Source organism: Panthera onca, assembly GCF_046562875.1.
Source record: "Panthera onca isolate mPanOnc1 chromosome Y unlocalized genomic scaffold, mPanOnc1 haplotype 2 h2.ChrY_unloc_5, whole genome shotgun sequence".
Taxonomy (NCBI): domain Eukaryota; kingdom Metazoa; phylum Chordata; class Mammalia; order Carnivora; family Felidae; genus Panthera; species Panthera onca.
In genome coordinates this window covers 1,883,040-1,902,376 of record NW_027675868.1, presented here as the reverse complement: position 1 = coordinate 1,902,376, position 19,337 = coordinate 1,883,040, and the positions used below count along the sequence as shown (strand labels likewise).

Sequence of the window (19,337 nt, the reverse complement as noted above, 5' to 3'; positions counted from 1 at the left end):
TTTTAGAATCAACCTTAAACAATGGAAAGAGACTTGATTGCAGAGCATGATACCAGTGTTAACAACAATGACAAACAGAAGTCCAAAGCTGATGGGAAACCGAGAAAAAGTGCAGCAAGGTTGAGGAAGACATTTATCTTACAATGTAAGGAATGAAAAATGATAGTACAGGTAAGGGAAATAGGTCTCTATTTTAAAATTACATCTTGTGGGGTACCTGAGTGGCTCGGTGAGTTCAGAATCCAACTCTTGATTTTGGCTCAGATTATGATCTCACTGTTCATAAGACTAAGATGAGCATTAGGTTCTGCACTGACAGAATTCTCAGAATTCTCTCTCTCTGCCCCTATCCTGCTTGAGCGTATGCTCGCTCTCTCTCGCTCTCTCTCTCTCTCTCTCTCAAATAACATATATTCATTCACACATACATACATACATACATACATACATACATACATACATATATACATACATAAAATTATATCTTGTGATGGTTAATTTCATGTTTTAACTGGGCTAAGCCACAGGGTACCCAGATATATGGTTAAACATTATTTCTAGTGAGTCTGTGAGGACATTTCTTAGTACAGTGAACATCTGTATATCAGGAGACTAAGCAAAACATATTGCCTTGACAAACCCTGGGTGGCCTCAACTAATCGGTTGGAGACCTGAATGGAACAAAAGGCAGAGTAAGAGAGAATCCACTGTTGTGTATCTGAGTGTCTTCAAGCTGCGATATTGGTCTCCTGACTTCAGACTCAGACTTGGAGTGGAACATACATCATCAGCTCTCCTGATTCTTAGGCTTTTGGAGTCTGCCTGGAACTAAACTACTGGATCTCCTGGGTCTGCCCTTCTCAGCCTCCATAATCCTGTGAACCAATTCCTATTGATACTGAGTCTCTGGAGAATCCTAACTGGTACATATATGTAACTTCATCCATTATGTCTTTTTGTCCTCAGATCCAGTTCCTGCACTTCTCCCACAGACTGTGTTTCCTGGTTCCTTGCCACCTGGCTTCCAGAGGGGTTTGACCAATGGGTGTTTGATGGGAGAAAGGGAGGAAGGTATAAGCCCAGAGGTTTTTCTCTCTCCCACTCCACTTGCTACCAGTGATTTTATCTCCTCCAAATTCTAGCTTCTTTCCAAGAGCCTCTTCTCCCATGTTCTCAGTTCCTGCTAGGTATGGTTCTGAGTTTCTCTAGCCCTGGGGGTAGAAACAGCTTTCTGATGATACTAATTCCTGATTGCTTCGCCATCCTTTGTTTGGCTTCTGGGATTTCCCATCACGTGTGTAACTCTTTAAAATACCGATAGTGACTCACCGGCTGGCTGGACCTGACTGAAACAGTATAAAGATAGAAGTTCAGGAATATATGGGAAGGTGAGGAGAGAGAAGACAGGTGGCTTAAGCGACCTATACGTCATCTTCACATAGGAAGTCAGTAGACGGTGCTTAAAACTGACAAATCAATAAGCAGCAGTATGCTATATTACTTATATTCATGAAGATACCTAAGAAAAGAATATAAACCTGGAACAGGTAAAAGTGTTGCCTCAAATAATGGAGGCAGTAAAGAGACCTGTGGTTGCCAGGAACTCAGGGGGGAAGGGACAGATGAATAATAGATGAAGCACAGGGAATATTTACGGCAGTGAAACATCATGTAAGACAGTGAAATGCTTTGAATCATGGCATTGTGCATTTCTCAAAAATCACAGAACTGCACACCACAGTGAATGCTAAGGTAAACTTGGGACTTTCATTAATAATAGTTTCCATTTTGGCTCACCCATTGTAACAAATGCACTACACTGACACAAGAAGTTTACAATAGGGAGCACTATGTTTCGGGGGGTAAAAGGGAGAACAGGGGAACTCTGCCCTTTCCAGTCTTCTTCTGTAAACCAAAAGCTGTTTTAAAAAATAAACTCCCTTAATGAAAGGAAGGCAGAGAGACAGAAGAGGAGGGAAGGAAAGAGGGAGAAAGGGAGCTACTTAAAAGTCATGGAGGAAACTTAAATGTGGATTACTAAGTGAAGGGATCCAATCCAAAACGCCATATGCTTTACGTTTCCAACTATGATAACATTCTGGAAAAACAAAACAAAACAAAACAACAACAACAATGACAACAACAACGACAAGAACAACAACAACAAAAACACCTTCAGAGACAGTAAAAAGACCAGTGGCTATTAGGGTTTAGGGGGAGAGAGGAAGTGGTAATAGGTGGAGCACAGGGCACTTTAGGGTGGTGTAACTATTCTGTATGATACTGCAATAGTAGGTACATACCATTTTACATTTCTCAAAACTTATGAATCTATATAACACAAAATAAACCCTAACTGTTAATGATAATGTGTCTAATGATAATATGTCAATCAATAATGGCTCATCCACCACTTATAATTAATGTATCCACATTAGTGCAAGGTACTATAGAAAAGAGTGGGGGTGAGGAAACTGCATTTTTTGTGTAATTTGTCTCTAAATCTAAAATTGTTCATACAAAATGGCCCGTTTAAAAAAACCCTGATTTAAAAAAAAAAGAAAAAAGAATACAAAAGAAAGTGTTGCCTCTAGGGAAGAGGTGTTCGTGGGGGAAACAACTTTTGTTTTTTTTATTGCAAGTCCTGATCTGCAATTTGGATGTTATGGGTATTTTTTTTAACTATTTCTATACAATACCTGGATTGAAATTTCCCAAATAAAAAAAAAATCTGTACACCTGCCAGCATAGATAACATGAAAAAGACCATATTAGCAAGTGTTGGCAAGGCTATCAAGTATTCAGAGCTCACAGACACTATGCAGGCACTACTATAGAAAGAAGTTCATGTAAATTGGTATAACCATTTTGGAAACAGTTTGGAGGAATCTTACCAAAGCTGATAAGGTGGATGACATGCGACCCAGCAAATTCCCTCCTAGATAAATAAATACTATTCTAAAACATGTTCACCAAACGACATGTCCTATAATGTTCACTGAAGCTTTATGCATAATTACCCTAAGCCAGAACCTACCTAAATGTCCACCAAGCGTTGCAGAAATATTGTAAACTATTCATATAAGGAAATTCTATACACCAATGAGCATAAAGGATCTACACACACAATAACATGAATATCACTAACATAAGTTTGAGTGAAAGAAGCTAGGTGTAGGACACATAATTCCATTTCTATATAGTCCAAAAACAAGCAAAGTTGTATATTCTGTAAGAAGTCAGAATAATTGCTGTCCCAAAGGAGACATAGACCTTGACTGAAAGAGGCACAGGTGGTCCCTTAGGGTACTGGTACCTTGTTTAATGAGTGCAGGTTCCACAAGTATATTGAACTTAACTTCATAAAGCTGTGCTCAGAATACTTTTAATAATACATGTCCTTTTTGGATGCCTGGGTGGCTCAGTCGTTAAGTGTCCAACTTTGGCTACGTTCATGTTCTCACGGTTTCTGAGTTCGAGCCCCACATCAGGTTGTGTGCTGACAGCTCAGAGCCTGGAGCCTGCTTCGATCCTGTGGCTTCCTATCTGGCCCTCCCCTGCTCACACGGTGTCTCTCTCTCAAAAATAAACAAACATGAAAAAAATAATATATGTCCTTTTGAATGTATACTATACTTCCGTAATCTTATTTTAATCTGAGTGCAGACCCGTAAATCACACCCTTTTTTTCTGTACTGTCTCTACTAAACATTTAAAGAAAATGTACTTTAAAACATCCTAGAAGAGAGAAATATATATATGTATATATATATGTGTATATATATATTTATATATATGTATATATACATATACGTATATGTATATGTGTATATATGTATGTATATATACATATGTGTATATGTATATGTGTATATGTATATAGACATATATGTATATATGTATATATATTTGTATATGTATATTATATATATATATATATATATATATATATATATATATATATATATATACATACACATACACATATATATATACATACACATTTTACATAACTTTTTTCAATAGTTGGAAGAATCTAAACATTAACATTTCTATGAATACCTTTCAAAGTAAGAGAAGTTCAGTTTTGAGTCCCCTAGAATATTTATTCAAATTTGTTTGAGAGCCATACTGTCCCATCTTGTTCTGAGCACTGCTTTCCTTTTGGGCTCTGGATATGTCCCACATGTTATAAATTTCAGTGTAAGGTGACATTGCCAAGACAAGGGAGTGCTGACCAGAAGTCATTGTTCTTGCAAAATCTGCAGCCAGGCTCAGTTTTGATCTTCTTACCACCAGATAAATTCCATCTAGGGAAATTCTTTTATTGTTAATTTCAGCTACTGTAACTTTGACTTGCTCACCAACCTAGAATATGTTGTTATTCCTTCTGCAGGTGGGAGTGGAATCAGAGCTAAGTCACAGGCATTAGACCCAAATCTAAAGATGAGTGTGTCAATGCTTCAACTGTGAGGCTATCTTTTCCCTATGGTAACAACGCTCTGCTATTTCAAATCTAACTACTGCACTTACTGGTCTCCTTTAACACAGGAAGTACAAAACTCACACATATTGCTTCAAATTTAGTTTCGTACATGTAAACTCACACGGATTTAAAGCAAACATTACCAAGCTTACCCAAAATGAAAATTTCGTGTTGACATTTGGCAAGTTCGTGATAGGTAACTCTTATTATTTGTATAAATTCTCAGATAGTTTAATATACATAACAATATGTTTTAAATATATTTCAGAACAAAGGGCAAAAATACGCCAAATATCTAAGGAAGTCTAGAAAACCTCCAACAGTGAAAACTACCTAATAAATCAACTTAACCTCACCACCTGCTGTCCTTTCTTCAACTAAACCCACTCATACATTACCTTCTCATCATTTGTCTTTTGGCTTTCTCAGACCACACTCTATTTTCAGGATGTTAAACTCGCAAGTACCTCTCAGCATATATATTTATTTTCAGCCCACATGCCTCCAGTTAATAGCATTTGTGAAGCATTTTCTATGTGTTCACCCACTAACATCCTTTTTTAATCCTTTCAGTAGTCCAATAGTTTATTTTACTAACCACATGTGGTTTTTCAGGAAGCTAACGCACAGAGCATTTCTGTAACTTACGTACAGTTCTAATGGTTTCGAGTGGTCAATCTTTCATTCCACCGCAGGCAATGTGATCCACAGTTAGTACGCTGTTGCCTCCAAATATGGATAGGAACTCAGACACAAAGACAAATCCAGGGCACATAATACTATGAATCCTGCACTTGCTAGCACTCTACATCTACCCGCTAGGCTGTAATGAAAATTCTGGCTTTACTTTATTCTCTAGGACAGCCTTTACTGCTGCTACTCTTATGCAGCACACTTATGTTCTTTTATAATATAAACATACGTGAGTGTTAGGCTTTCCATCACTACTAGAAGGGGGTTATAGTCAGGACTCAAAATGAACTTTGATGCAGTTTTAAAGTCTTTATTGTGGCAAACTGGGTAATGGTTTGGACTCTAGCATGAAGCATTGTCTCAGGGATTCACTAGATCATCAGACTTGATATTGACATACTGTTGACTCCCAAAATAGCATAAAAACCATATCTCCAGGCTTCCAGGGTGTTGCCGTTAACAAAAGAAATAAAAATTTCTCACATTGCTTTGCGATTCACATGCAAACATAAGATTCCATTTCAAAACTTTCCAACATCATTAGAAGAGCCAGACACTGCACATTCTCTAACACGTATTTACAGTTAATACATTAAAAAGAAAAGTACAACCAGATTGTAAATCTTAATCATATGTGCACATTAAACTGTCCCAGAACACAATTCAGTTCCATGACAAACAACTGAGTTCTAATTCCCATAAGACATGACAAACTACCAAAAATATTTTAAACACACCAATAAAGCAAATTTTATATATGTATATATATATGTATGTATATATATACATATACATATATATATACATATATATGTATATATATACATATATATACATATATGTGTGTGTGTGGATATATATATATACATATATATATATGTATATATATATATACCTCCACTATATAATATATATACCAACTAAATAATATAAATATTATATATATAAATTATATAAGCACTAAAACAACTGATTTTAAGAGCTCCATGGCAATCCTTGGAACACCAAAAAACTATGAGTTCAAAATTGCTCAGATTTCTTTGTATCCAAATATGTTTCATGCATTTTTATTCAACAGTGTTCAGAACAATAGTAGTATTGTTTGCACACAGCAAATCAATATGTGTCAGCCACCGGTTTAAATTATAATGGATCAATTGTTACTCAAATTTGGACAAAACACACAGCACAACAGTGACAGTAAACAACAATGAAGCTTGCTCTCCACAATTATAACATTACTGGTTCTTTAAGGAAAATTAAGTTGCTGGGTGACAAGTAGAAGGGGGATAAAAATGTCATCAGGAATTCAAAAGCTTATTTGAGGTGCCAGTCACCACATATAGGCACTCATGCATAGCAAGGTCATAAACTTCCTCCTTACTTGTGCCATATGAGCTATAAAGGTATGAGAATGAATAAAGACTATGGGATTTATTTCAAAAATCTGTACAACCTAAGCGCAGACTCGTTTTAGAAGACAGTAAATGAATGCCTCACCAGAAAGGCCACCGTGTCAAGTTCCTTTTCACGGTCTGCCCAAAAGGATACATAAAATACTTTCATTTTCCTATTAATATATGAATCAACTATATTAGTTGTGTCTACACATTTTATAAGTTGTAAAACAAAACTTCAGCAAAGTTTTGCTAAAAACTTGGCAAAAACAAAGATTTTTTTTTTTTTTTTACCATCCTGTTTTTTAAACTAGAAATGGCAAAATTTTTTAAGGGACCAGCTAAACAACATATTGAATTTAGGATGGACATTCAGATCCAAACCGAAATCAGATAGCCCAGATAACCCAAAGCATGAATGCAAGTTCAAGTGCAATAAAGTAACAAGGTATAGCAGGGAAAAACTAAGATTCTCAGTTAAGTTCAAATAACTGCATCGTGTCAATGGTTGTGTTTCAAAGCTGTGCTGAGCAAAGTTATCCTCCCAGCTACATCTAATTTCAAAACCCTCTGGGAAGCTACCTCGATAAGCTGTATGTTGAAATTACATTCTAATATGGTCATTGGATTCATTTTTAATTATTATACAATTATATACAATAGGGAAGTTGTACAAATATGTATCTTTTCCTCAGGGGCTAATTAGCTAAAACAGTTAATTTGGGAATGGTGGGGGAGAAAAACCTCTGTATTTGAAATACCATTGGCCATGGAAGCTAGTAACGAAAATTTATATAAGCTTCCTATGAAACGAGTATAATTTAACCCTCTGCATCTTTTAAATAATTATTCACTTTTGTTTACTCATGTGGCAGTATTTGTAACAACACATTATCATTGAGTAGTGAAAAAAAGAATATGAGGCTTACTGGGAAACTGTATATTGGGAAGCTATGCCATTTGAACCCTACAAGCTCAAGAGTCAAAATCACAACTCTCGGGGCGCCTTGGTGGCTCAGTCGGTTAAGCGTCCGACTTCAGCTCAGGTCATGATCTCACGGTCCGTGGGTTCGAGCCCCGCGTCGGGCTCTGTGCTGACAGCTCGGAGCCTGGAGCCTGCTTCAGATTCTGTGTCTCCCTCTCTCTCTGACCCTCCCCCATTCATGCTCTGTCTCTCTCTGTCTCAAAAATAAATAAACATTAAAAGAAAATTAAAAAAAAAATCACAACTCTCATTATTCCCCTAAAAAGCTGCCAAGCAGGGAGAAACCATAATATGGAAGATTTAATAGGTCATGTTTCAGCCTGGGATGGATGGTTCTATTGCAGAATACTTAAACTTGAAAGAATAGTGGTACAAAATCACTCCTTGGCCCTTCCGATATCACAGTAAAATCTGACTGCGGCACCACTGACTAAACACCATTAAGTCTTGCTGCCACCAATAACTGAGGTCACCTGGATAATCAAGAATTCCATGAGGGCCACAGGATATAAACACTATCATAAAAGTGAAAAGTACTCTGTGTGGCTCTCCTGTTTGATCCCTGTGGTCTTTGATTGTCAAACAAAAGACCAATACCTGCTAACACAACTGTGCATGGACATAAGATAATAAAGGAAAGTCCTGGAGCAAAACTGTTAACCAACTGCCATGATATTTATAAGAGTGATGCATGGTAATGTGGATATTTCCTGTTATCCAACAACAATGACAAACACAAGTGAGGAAAATCTATTTTGCCCAAAGATAACCTCAACCAGTTATTTGGTGCCAAAAAAAAATGTACCACCACTCTGGATCAGTAATACTTCAGAGAAATCCAACGGCTATTATGTATGCAGGTTTAGTCACCACACTTACCCCTACTCATTTACACTATGTGATTTCCATTTTAAAATAAATTATCCTGGAAAGATTCCCAGATCAGTGTGTGAGATTGGTACAAGGCCAAGTCATTTCCGAGTGGATTCCATCCATGTCCATAACCAGCACCAGTTTGTTTGTTTGTTTGTTTATTTATTTATTTATGTATTTTTTAATTTATTTATTATTTTTTGAAATTCACTCACTGGTTTTTAATAGAAACCGTGAGGCTTCTCAATGCATTTTCAATTTTACCCACTTATAAAGAATTTCCCAAGTTAATTTTACTAAACAAAACCTTCCGAGGGTCTACCATTTCCTTTAGGAGTCAGTAAACATCAACATTACATTTCAGTATAAAATCTTTAGAAACGTCTGAAGAATGTGTACACAGTTGAATTTTGAATCTTTTGGTTTGTAATCACCGAGCCCATGACATTCAAAGCCATACAAATCCTTACGTTACTAACAGTGATATGCTTGAATTTCTTAGAAATTCTTAGAAAATACCCTTGGTCAAAGCGTTGGAATCCAGTTAAAACTCGGAAAGGTGTGGGATTCAGAATACCCACGATTGCAATTAGTATTGAGAATACCAAGTATTGCAACAACTTTCCACACATATTCGATCTTTCGTCCGGAAAGATTGGCAGTCAAAAAAGGAAAGAAAGAAAGAAAATGAGGCGTGAGGAGCCGGGAGTTGGGTGAACAGCAAGGAAATTCTAGCTTTATTACACAAGTATGGAACCAAATTCGTTTGGAGGGGGTGGGGGTGGAAGTCTGACGACTTCAGACCAATGAGGGAACAAGAGAGCACATGGATCTGCCCCTACAGTCCTGGAGACATCTCAATCTGGGGTTAGGAAGAAAGGGGACCTCCCTTGCGGTCCAGGGGTCTCCTCCCACCTCAGACCCGGTGCTGGGAGGCAGCAGAAGGCACAGCTGCCCGGGAGTCCCAGAAGGCGGCGCCGCATCCCGGGGGCGCGGGCCTGGACCATCTGGTGCTTCTTCGCCCATAAAGTGCACTAGGGGACGCGGTCCCGGCTGTCCCTGGTTCATCCCTCCAGGCACAGCCCGTCCCGGGGCTGAGAGGTCGCGCGGCGGTCCACGCCCAGGCACTGGGAAGCGGCGGAGTCTCACCACGGGTTCCAGGTTCACTCCCAGGACTTGGCGCGCCTGGCGCCGCGCTTCTGCCAGGCTGCTCTCGACCCACACGTCGCCAGCTACGCGGATGGTGGGGAAGGTGGTCAACGTCGGCGTGGCCGCCCTCCCACTCTCCTCCAGGGAGCGGCCCCTGGAGCAGGGCCCGGGTGCCGCGGGCTTACGGGGGCTGCTGTCCTCGCGGGACGGCGACGGCGGGGGCGGCACCTTCCTCTGGCCGACCGCCACCGTCCGGGCTCCGTGGCGCCTCCGCCTGGCAGCTGGCCGGCGCGTCTGGAGGCGGTCCTCGGGGGCTGGTGCCGGGGTCCGGGACCAGGGCCAGGAGGGAGGAGTAGCCGTAGACGTCCTTGCTGCGCAGGATGTGGGGGGAGAACTGGTGCTTGAGGCTGCAGAGGTAGCTCCGGAGCTCCGCGTCTGAGCTCATGAACTCCGTGCTGCCGGGCAGGAATAGCTTGAAAGCGTCGATCAGCGCCTTGGTGCTGTTGGCCAGCGACAGTCGCGACGGTTGCCACCGCATGTACACCACCTTCTCCTCAGGCGCCTCCAGCGCGGCCCCTCCTGCAGCGCTAGAGGTTCCTCCCCCGGCGGCCAGGGCCAGGGCCTCCCCGGGCCAGCGCCACCTCCTCTTCCTGCTGCTCAGGATGTGAGGCCGCTAGGGGCCGCCCGCGCTTGCCAGGTCTCGCGGCCGCCTCAGGGCCCTGATGAATTTTCTACCGCGAAGCCAAATCAGGAGGCAGGCTGTGAGAGTTACACCGCAGTTGCTAGGAGACCAGGCGCTTTGTGAGGTCACAATGTCTGCATATCTTATCATAGTGGGCTGCCCAAAGCTGCCTTAGGTTTGGCTGTGTTTAAGATTATGCCCTTGAGAAAGACCTGTACCTAATCTTACCTGAGAAGGCCCATAATTCTTCACGAGTTCAAGAGGGTTGTCTTAGAGGTGAATGCACGGGTGCTTCAGCCTCCATTAATTCCATCTAACATGAAATGACACTTAGCGGTGGACAGTACACACACCTTGCAATCAAACACGACTCTAAGAGGGTTTTAGCTAATTAAATGCCTTGTCATGCAACGCACTGAAAGCCAAATTGAAATAACTACTCTACCCTTTCAAACAATACCGATATACTGTGCCTTGCTTAGGGTTCCATACGTGTGTTGGTACAGCTCACAGTTCAGGAAGCTGTTCTTCACAGCAGCAGCAAATAGTTTGCCTAGTTAGTATCCATGCTCACTTTCATGCAGCTTAGGGAAGACCGAGCCATTGTGTGCTTAAGAGCAAAGCGTCAACGAATTCTGTGTGAGTGGCCAGTAGGGCATTCAGTGCCACTAAAACCTATTCACTACCTACCAATTCATGAATATTTCAGGTAAGGCATACACAAGGTAGTAAGAGAACGTATGGGATTCCAAGGGTAGAAAACGTGTTACACCGTCCGTGTAAGTGCTTTTGAAAGCAACCAGCATAGTCCATCCATCATCACCACATACACAATTCATTCACAAAATACTACAAAGACCACCTACCATGATCAACTGAAATCCATTTGGTATGAAAGGATGACTCCAAACTAGGTGAATCACTAAGAGTGATAAGTCATGGTAACAATCAGAAGAGAAACTTGCCAAGGTCAACGTGATACATGTGACAGGCCTCTGTCTTTATTCAACTCCTTTTCTTAAACACACAAACAAAACTTTCATCTACGCAGCTTAAGCTACTACTACGTCACGCTCATAAAGTGCTGAAAATGGAAAGCTATCCTTATATTCAGTAAGAGCCACCCCTACATTTCCTTTTTCATTCAATGTAATTTATTTTCAAATTGGTTCCACGCAACACCCAGTGTTCATCCCAACTGGTGCCCTCCTCAATGCCCGTCACCCACTTTCCCCTCTCCCCAACCCCACGTGAACCCTCAGTCTGTTATCAGTATTGAAGAGTCTCTTATGCTTTGCCTCCCTCCCTCTCTATAACTTTTTCCCCCCATCACCTCCCCCATGGTCTTCTGCTAAGTTTCTCCAGATCCACACATGGATGAAAACATATGGTATCTGTCTTTCTCTGCCTGACTTATTTCACGTAGCATAATACCCCCCAGTTCCATCCATGTTGCCACAAATGGCCAGATTTCATTCTTTCTCATGGCCAAGTAGTATTCCATTGTATATACATAAACCACAACTTCTTTATCTACTTGTCAGTTGATGGACAGCTAGGCTCTTTCCATAGTTTGGCTGTTGTTGAAAGTAGTGCTATAAACATTGGAGTACATGTGCCCCTATGTTTCAGCACTCCTGTACCCCTTGGGTAAATTCCTAGCAGTGCTATTCCTGGGTCTTAGGGTAGATCTATTTTTAATGATTTGAGAAACCTCCACACTGTTTTCCACAGCGGCTGCACCAGGTTGCATTCCCACCAACAGTGCAAGAGGGTTCCTGTTCCTCCACATCCTCAACAGCATCTATAGTCTTCTAATTTGCTCACATCAGCCACTCTGACTGGCATGAGGTGGTATCTCAGTGCGATTTTGATTTTGATTTCCCTGACGGGGAGTGCTGTTGAGCATCTTTTCATGTGTCTCTTGACAATCTGGATGTCTTTTTTTAGAACAGTGTCTGTTCAAGTCTTCTGCCCGTTTCTTCACTGGATTATTTGTTTCCCGGGTGTGGAGTTGGTGAGTTCTTTTGATAGGTTTTGGATAGTAGCCAATTATCCAGTGTGACTTTTGCACACATGTTTTCCCATTCAGTCAGTTGCCTTTTAGTTTTTTTGATTGTTTCCTTCACTGTGGACAAGATTTTCATTTTGATGAGGTCCCGATAGTTCATTTTTGCTTTTAGTTCCCTTGCCTTCGGAGATGTGTCAACTAAGAACTTGCTGACGCTGAGGCCAAAGACGATTTTTCCTGCTTTCTCCTCAAGGGTTTGATGGTTTCCTGTCTCACATTCACGTCCTTCATCCATTGTGAGTTTATTTTTGTGAGTGGTGTAAGAAAGTTGTCTAGTTTCATTCTTGTGCATGTTGCTGTCCAGTTCTCTCAGCACCATTTGTTAAATGGATGCTGTCTTTTTTTCCCATTGGATATTCTCTCCTGCTCTGTCAAAGATTAGTTGGCCATAGGTATGTGGGTCCAATTCTGGGGTCTCTATTCTATGCCATTAAGTCTATGTATTTGTTTCTGTGCCAATACCATGCTGTCTTGATGGTTATAGCTTTGTGGTACAGGCTAAAGTCTGGCATTGTGGTGCCTCTCACTTTGGTTTTCCTCTTCAGTATTACTTTGGCTATTCAGGGTCTTTTGTGTTTCCATACACATTTTATGATTGCTTGTTCCAGCTTGGAGAAGAATGCCGGTGCGATGTGAATGGGGCTGCATATAATGTGAGGACTGCGTTGGGTCGTATTGACATGTCGTCAATATTTATTCTTCCAATCCACGAGCATGGGCAGTTTTTCGCTTTCTCTGTATCTTCTTCAATATCCTTCACAAGCTTTCTATAGTTTTCAGCATACAGATCTTTTACATCTTTGGTTAGGTTTATTCCTAGGTATTTTTTGACTCTTGGTGCATTGTAAATTGGATCCGTTTTTTATTTCCCTTTCTGTTGCTTCATTATTGGTGTATAAAACGCAACCAATTTCTGTATATTGATTTTGTACCCTGCACCTTTGCTAAATTCATGTATCAATGCTAGAGGACTTTTGGTGGAGTCTGTCGGATTTTCCATGTATAGTGTCATGTTATCTGCAAAAGTGGAAGTTTGAATTCATCTTGCAAATGATGACACCTTTAATTTCATTTACTGTCTGATTACTGATGCTAAGACTTCCAACACTATGTTCAACAACGGGGGTGATATTGGACATCTCTCTCTTGTTCCTGATCTCAGGGGGAATGGTCTCAGTTTTCCCCCATTGAGGACGATATTTACTGTGGGCTTCTCATAAATGGCTTTTATGATGTTTAAAGTATGTTCTTTCTATCCCAACTTTCTAGAGGGTTTGTATTAAGTAAGGAAGCTGTATTTTCTCAAATGCTTTTTCTGCATCTATTGACAGTGTACTATGGTTCTTTTCTTTTATTAATGTGATGTAGCACATTGATTGATTTGTGAATATTGCACTAGCCCTGCAGCCAAGAATGAATCCCGCTTGATCGTGTTGAATAATACTTTCTATATGCTATTGAATGTGATCTGTTAGTATCTTGTTGAGAATTTTTGCACCCCTATTCATCAGGGATATTGGCCTGTAATTCTCCTTTTTTTCTGTGTCTCTGGTTTGGGAATCAAAGTAATGTTGGCTTCATACAATGAGTCTGTAAGTTTTGCTTTCATTTCCATTTTTTGGAACAGCTTGGGAAGGATAGCTATTATCTCTACTTTAAATGTCTGCTAGAATTCGCCAGGGAAGCCACCTGGTCTAGGACTCTTATTTATTGGGATATTTTTGATAACTGATTCAATTTCCTCACTAGTTAAGGGTCCATACACATTTTCTATTTCTTCCCGTTTGAATTTTGGAAGTGTGTGGGTATGGAGGCATTTGTCCATTTCTTCCAGGTTGTGCAGTTTGTTGGCATAGAAGATTTTATAATGTTTCCTGATGATTGCTTGAATTTCTGAGGGATTCGTTGTAATAATTCCATTTTCATTCGTGATTTGACCTATTTGGGTCCCCTCTCTTTTCTTTTTGAGAAGCCAGGCTAGACGTTTATCACTTTTGTGTATATTCTCAAAAACACAACTCTTGGTTTCATTGATGTGCTCTACTGTTTTCCTTTAGACTCCATATTGTTTATTTCTGCTCTGATCTTTATTATTTCTCTTCTTCTGCTCGGTTTGGGGTGCCTTGCTCTTCTGCTTCTAGTTCCTTTAGGTGTGCTGTTAGATTTTGTATTGGGGATGTTTCTTCTTTCTTGAGATAGGCCTGGATAGCAATGTTTCTTGTTGTTGTTGTTGTTGTTGTTGTTGTTGTTGTTGTTGTTGTTGTTTTGTTTTGTTTTGTTTTGTTGTTCCCTGCCAGGACTGCCCTTGCTGCATCCCGAAGGGTTTACATTGTTGTATTTCGTTTTCATTTGTTTCCTTATGTCTTTTAATTTCTTCTCAAATTGCCTGGTTGACCCATTTATTCGTTAGTGGGATGTTTTTTAACCTCCATGCTTTTGGAGATTTTCCATCCTTTTTTCTGTGGTTAATTTAATGTCCCTGCAATTACCACATTCTGATCAACAAGGTTCTGTATATTTTTAATTAATTGTTTTATATATTTGTGTGTCTACTAATTTGGTGTGTAGACATTTAAAATGTTTAGCTCTTCCTGATGGAGAGACCCTGAAATTGATATAAAAAGCTCTTCATCATATCTTGTTACAGCCTTTAATTTAAACTCTACTTTGTATGATATAAGTTGGCTACTCCAGGTTTCTTTTCACCTCCAGTAGCATGATACACAGTTCTCCATCCCCTCCCTTTCAATCTGAAGGTGTCCTCATGTCTAAAATCAGTCTCTTGTAGACAGCAAAGAGATGGGTCTTGTTTTGTTTTTTGTTTTTGTTTTTTCTATCCATTCTGATACGCTATGTTGTTTGGTTGGAGCATTTAGTCATTGAAATTCACTGTTATTAGGGAAAGATATGCGTTTAGAGTCATTGTGATGTCTGTAAGTTTCATGCTTACAGTGGTGCAGCAGTTTCCTTTCCCACCAACAGTGAGAGAGGGTTACTCTTTCTCCATATGCTCGCCAGCATCTGTGGTTTCCTGAGTTGCTCATTTTAGCCACACTGACTAGTGTGAGGTGGTATCTCAGTGTGGCTTTGATTTGTATTTTCCTGATGATGAGTGATGTTGAGCATCTTTTCATGTGTCTGTGGGCCATCTGGATGTCTCCTTTGGAAAAGTGTCTATTCATGTCTTCTGCCCATTTTTTCACTGTATTACATTTTCCAGGTGTGACTTGGGTAAGTTCTTTATACATTTTGTATACTAACCCTTTACCAATATGTCATTCGCAAATATCTTCACTCCTTCCATCGGTTGCCTTTTAATTTGGCTGATTGTTTCCTTTGCAGTGCAGAAGATTTTTATCTTCACCAGGTCATGATAATTCATTTTACCTTCTCATTTCCATGTCTTTTGAGACATGCCAAAGAAGAAATGGCTGCAGTTGAGGTCAAAGGGTTTTTTTTTCCTCTTTTCTCCTCTAGTGTTTTGATGGTTTCCTGTCTACATTTAAGTCTTTCATCCGTTTTGCGTTTATTTTTGTGCACGTTGTAAGAAAGTCATCTAGTTGATTCTTCATCATGTTGCTGTTCAGTTCTCCCAGCACCACTTGTTAAGAGACTGTCTTCTATCCATTGGATTCTCTTTCCAGCTTTGTCAAAGGTTAGTTCAGCATATATTTGTGGGGCCCCTTCTGGGTTCTCTACTCTGTTTCATTGGTTAATGTGCCTGTTTCTGTGCCAATGTCATACTATCTTGATGATTACAGCTCCATAGGAAAGGGGAAGTCTGGGCTGCCTCCCACTTTGGCTTTCTTTTTTCAATATAAGTTTGAGTACTCAGGTTCTTTGGTTGTTCCGTGCCAATTTTCAGATTGCTTACTCTAGTCTGGAGAAGAATGTTGGTACAATTTTGATTGGTATTGCATTAAATGTGTAGATTGCTTTGGGTAGTATTTATATTTTAACACTATTCATTCTTCCACTCTATAGGCATGGATTGTTTGTTTGTTTGTTTGTTTTCTGATTTTGTTGTGTCTTCATCATTTCCCTTTATACATTTTTCTATACTTTTCACCGTACAGATCTTTTACATCTTTGGTTAGGTTTCTTGCTAGGTATTTTATGGTTCTTGGTGAAATTGTAATTGGCATTGATTTCTTGACTTCTCTTTCTGTTGCTTCCTTATTGGTGTATAGAAATGCAACCAGTTTCTTTACATTGATTTTGTATCCTGTGAGTTTGGTCAATTCATGTATCAAATCTAGCAGCGTTTTCATGGAGTCTTTTGGGTTTTCTGCGTTCAGTCTCATGTCATCTTTGAAAGGCCAAAGTTTGACTTTCAGTGATATATGTTCAGTTAAGTGTAGTTAAAAAAAATTTACCCTTTGGGCTCTATGGTAACTTCATAATTGCACAATAAGTGAGAAATAAGCAAGAACTTTGCATGTTATCCCACATTAGGTTTGGTAACTGGAATCTAACTCTTTAAAATATATTGAATTCCTCATGATATGGATAGAAGTATGAAACATCTAACTTCACCCAGTGCACACGTGTGTATTTGTAAACACATATGCTAAACAGCAAAATTGTAATACTAGTGAGGGGTACAAAATTTTACATGTTCATTGTACAGATAATATTGTTTTACCGTCTTTATGGTAGCAGCCCAAATAAGACATTTGGAATCAAGGAGAGAATCCAGAATCTAGAGGGTACATTCTCCATGCTCTATTCTGGCTTTCAAATAAATGAACAAATGGAATTTAAAAAAAATATAGATTGCACTGGTAATCATGTTTATTGCAATTGTGCAATAACTTTTTATGGAGTCTAGCCATAATAAGAGTGCACGTGAATAGGGTTTGGAAATAACACCTTTTTATTACTTTGTTTGACATGACAAACTCACTAGCAAAATATACTTTCAAAAACTTTTTATTTTTTGCTATTCATTTTTTCAGATATTCTATAAGACCCAATAACGTATTACTCCACATGTAGAAGAGCAAAGGTAGAAATGGTGAACTTTGCATGTGTTACAATGGCTATCACATACTATTATTTGATATCCTAGAATTTTAAACAACTATATACCTGCACGGCTCATGCTAGGTATTTAAACCTTGACATATTTTAGCTTTCTCCTTTTCATTATTTAATAGTTTTTTTTTTAGAATTAGCTTTTGCTACAATCTCATAACTATTAACTTGGGTAGTAGACATCCAAGTTTCCAGCTTATCTGTTTTTGTATCAGTGATTAAAATCAATCCCTATGTCAGTGCCTTTTTAATTAACCATGGCTATGTTTTAGTTCTTTTCTCACTGCAATACTAAATTCTCTGTTGTCTTCTATGCCTTTTTTGAAGCCCAGTGATAAATCTTATGACAATTATTCTAAGTTCTTACTGTTATACTGCTTTTATCTATTTTGATCAATTTAACGGTCACTTCATCCTGGAATTTCGTCTGACAGGAATTCTTCGGTTTCATCATTGTGGATAGTTTTCTATTCCTTATGTGTTTTAACGTTTTTGTTGTTGTTGTTGTTGTTGTTGTTGTTGTTGTTGTGTTGTTTTGTTTTGTTTTGTTTTATGTGCTCTGCACCTGAGAGCACTGCTACATTAAAGTGGCCTCATCCCCTCTCCATGGCCTGGCCCTTCTGGAGGTGTGTTTTGGAAAGTGTTTCTTGCTTTGCGTTGCTATGACTTTCGTTGTTTGATTTCTCATCTCAGAGTGATGTTTGAAAATCCCACGAGGTGTGCTTTGATTTGCTCCTTGAAGTACCGAATGAAGTAATTGGAGGTTTGCACTCTCTTGACAGGGGTTAAAACACCTTAAATTGCCATGGAAGGATGTTCTTGCCCTTCCCAACAATGGGGGTTTCTCCTGGTAGTGAGATCCTGGAGATGTGATGGCGTCAAAGCCCGGGCTCCACACAGACGGCTCCTCCGAAAGGCTCTGGGCAGCTGCACTTATGAAAGCCGCTCATTTTCTGATTTCCCAGAGGTTACCTTGGGCAAAATTGTGGATTTTTTAAATTACCTGGCCCCATCAATTCCTTCTACCATCCAGATCTTAGATTGTAGGCAAATGATACCTCACAGTTTGCTTTTCCAATTTGTAAAGGGGAAGTATAACGCCTATGTTCAGTATAGTTGTGAGATTATTGGTAATGCCTGTAAAACGTGTGGAAAAAATCATGGCACATTACACTCAATAAACACTGTATTTTGTTTTGATTTCCTCATAGTTGTCACTACATCCATGCAAACTGTATCTCCAGGGTGGGGTCTTTTGTAGGTCAAAATGTAAGCTACACCATAGAAGCTATCAACAAGGCAAACTGTTTTTCCTATTCTTGAGGAGGTGACCCTTCCCTTTTTTGTATATGAATACTAAATTTGGTGGTAGAGATTATTGAAGACTTGAATGTATATTGCAGTCAAGCACACCGGGAGATAGTTAAAAGTCCCCTATTTCAGGTACTGTGGATATACATATCGAGCACCTTAGGTGTCAGGTACTATTAGGTTCAAGTACACAGTGATAATCAAACATGCACGCTCCATATATTCAGGATGTTTCAAACCTCAGCTACAAAAGGTACATGTGTAATTACAAGTTGTGGCAAATGCTGTTAAATAAAAGACTAAATGTTATGAGAAGGAATGACACAGAGGACAAAATGTCGATTAGAGGGTTGGCCAACAAAGGTTTCTTGGGGGGAAAAGTCCTTTATTCAAAGCTGGACCCGTAGCAAGAACGGTAAGCTAACTAGTGAACACAAAATGCATCCTAAGCGGAACCTACGTGGGTCTGATTTAAGAAACCAGGAAAAGAGACGGTCCCAATCACCTAATGAAAGGAGAATGAGGAAAGATGGCATTAGAGGGGTGACAAGGCAGGACTGCCAACGTCTGGTGGTCACGTTACAGATTCTATGTGCCATTTTGAGTAGAGTGGAGATTAGAGGGTTGTTTTAAGTAGAGGAATGAACTGCTCA

At 39.6% G+C, this 19,337-nt stretch overlaps 1 pseudogene; it reads right to left on the bottom strand.

Moving 5' to 3' along the window:
- Nucleotides 1-9,514: 9,514 nt before the first annotated feature.
- LOC145715275 (coiled-coil domain-containing protein 71L-like) lies at nt 9,515-18,402 on the bottom strand (annotated as a pseudogene).
- Between the last annotated feature and the right edge of the window lie 935 nt (nt 18,403-19,337).